We start from the raw sequence: 2634 nt of genomic DNA on the forward strand, positions 1-2634 counted from the left end.
CATTATACACTTTTTTATTGATTTATGTTCGCAATGGTAAGAAAAAGTTGTTTAGCTTTCTCTATCAGTAGTAAGACTTCACACTTATTAATTTGACTTCTCGAACAATCGTAAGATAAGTAGCGTCTCGAAATCGGTGCGTGACAACTACGGCATTTGTGGAAAAGAACTTTCTGATATATCGTGTTATTTGATGTGGATATCGGCTGAAATATGATAATGGTGATATAATTAACTAATACATATGTGACACTCCTGACTAATTGTAGTTTATATATATATAAGATAGAATTGAACCGTCTCGTGAATAAAGATCCTCGAAACGATCTTACAAGAGACTATACTATTACGATATATGACGATAAGACCAATGTAAAATTTGAAGTTATTATCGAGGGTTTAACTTTAATTAATAATATAGATTTTGAGGTAAATTTAAGCTAAAATGATGTACGTAAACAAACCATTTGATTCACGATCGAAAATCAAAACCAAAGATAAGATACATTACAAACGAGTGCAGTAGCAGACTCAGCTACTGCACGTGCATGCATGGCCCCCGTTCTGTATTGTCCATACAACGACTACCATTGTCTGGACGAATTAAAGATACTTGGTCCATTGCTATTTATTTTTTTATTCGTTATTCTTTCACACACAGACACACTCTTTTATTTCCAAATCAAACATAGCATAAGATTGGTTTAGTTGTGAGTTTCGACTTCGTTAAAGTCGGCATCCACAGCTTGGCCGGCGTAGCTGCAGCACCTGCAGCCGTGGTAGCCTCGTCCGCAGCAGCCGTGGCGGCAGCGCCTCCCACGGCCGCCGCCGTACTGGGCAGGTTCAGCTTCGGTTACCTTTGCTGCATAATTCGGAAACATCGGTTAAATGATTTAATTTGGTCACGTCATGAAATTATATTAGTATAAAAACGTTAAAATGTGCAAAGGATGGAGCATAAAATATTCAAAAGTACCACAAGAATTAATATTCCGATTTTCTAACTCGTCGATTAATTTGCTTTAAAAAATTTACAAAGAACTCCCCTTAATTAATCATTATTCTTGAAGTCCAAATAATAAAGCTAGCTATAAAATTTACATTAAAAGTACCAACAAATAAAATAAATTTGTGAAGTTTTCGTATATCAGTTGGATAATAAGATGAAACAAAAAACCCTAGACTATAATTCATAGTTCTTAACTTATTGAATGTCTAAAAATATATGCATGCAATATATATATATATATATATATATATATAGTAGAAAAAGAATCATGTATTATCGATCAAAAGTGAAGAAATCAGATGTTTACATGTTTCCTCGACCAATTCCCTCGCGGCAACCTCGGAGGAAATGAGAAGAAGCATGGCTACCAAGAGGCCAAGAAACACAATTGCCTTGGAACCCATTTTCGATTGTGATACGCAATTTCGTGATTTGGGATGAAAATATTGAGATATATGCTTCCCTATTTATAGATAAATCCATCGCAAATTTCAAGGGTATAATTGTCTCAATTGAGGATTTTATTTACGTGATAAGTAGGCCCATGACTGAGTAGATGGGTGTTGGATACTGCTTTAATATGGATATGGATTACGTGTATGAATTTGGGAGGGCTACTATCATGATTTTATCATTGTTATTCCTCTAAAAAAACTAGGAGAAATGTCCCGACGAGACGTTGGTCTAATGATTAAGGTTGAGATCTTTATATTTATTGGTCTCAGTTTCGAGTCCTGCTGATTTATTTAGGAAAATTTAGTTGTTTTTTGTATTTTTTTTGTCCGAGATAAGCAAGTCTCATATTCATTTTCAAGTCAGTAATGTGAGAAATTACATTATATCTGTGTAGTATGGAACAAATTATACTTTTAATCTAAAAAAAACTAGGAGAAATGTAAAATTGTTTTTAACCAATGACTTTTTTTTTTAATTTTTTTATCTCTAGTTATTCACAATTTGTTAGTAAAGTAAATTTTTTTTTTTGGCATATTTGGTTTGATCACCGACGACAGAGTTCATATATGACAGTGGACATTACAAACATGACATCGGATATTGAGAATATGCTTGAAGTGCCAACAAAGGTGCTAAAAATTAATTTATTGCATTGGGATTTACTAATTATAAGAATAAATGCTTTATAGGCCAACGAATGATAATAACTCGAGAGTTTATTTTTTTTTCAAATAATAATTCAATCAATTAATTCAAATATCTATAAGGTGGATGGTAACAAAAATAATTGTTTAGTGGTGAAAACTCTGTTGAAAATGGGTTTTCAGGCATTAAAAAGTAAAAGTAGGGTTCTAAAACAGAAGTGCGTAGAATATTTTAAGTATATTTCAGAGTAGGTCTTACCAATAAACCAAATTATTATTATTTTATGACGATGAAACCGAGGAACAACTATTTTAGGATGGCTTACAGTGGACTTCTATAGCAATTTGGATTATTCATTTTCGTAAAAGCGAGGACAAATACGAAGTAGTTGCTATATGGTCCATTGTGCAGTCACGCAGGCGCGAGCCCGGGCTCGGGGCGTGACAGTATCTATGTGTGGTACTGATAGTTCATTCATTTGACATATAATTTCGATTAGATAAATATTTTTTGATATCATCTTT

General features: G+C 33.1%; 1 long non-coding RNA gene across 1 annotated transcript; it reads right to left on the bottom strand.

Moving 5' to 3' along the window:
* Window positions 1-455: 455 nt before the first annotated feature.
* On the bottom strand, window positions 456-1630 carry LOC142547599 (uncharacterized). Its single transcript, XR_012820699.1, has 2 exons — window positions 1317-1630; window positions 456-862 (listed from the first exon to the last, which is right to left on the bottom strand). It is a non-coding gene; the product is annotated as an uncharacterized LOC142547599 (long non-coding RNA).
* Between the last annotated feature and the right edge of the window lie 1004 nt (window positions 1631-2634).

The sequence above is a fragment of the Primulina tabacum genome, chromosome 5 (genome assembly GCF_025594145.1).
Source record: "Primulina tabacum isolate GXHZ01 chromosome 5, ASM2559414v2, whole genome shotgun sequence".
Taxonomy (NCBI): Eukaryota; Viridiplantae; Streptophyta; class Magnoliopsida; order Lamiales; family Gesneriaceae; genus Primulina; species Primulina tabacum.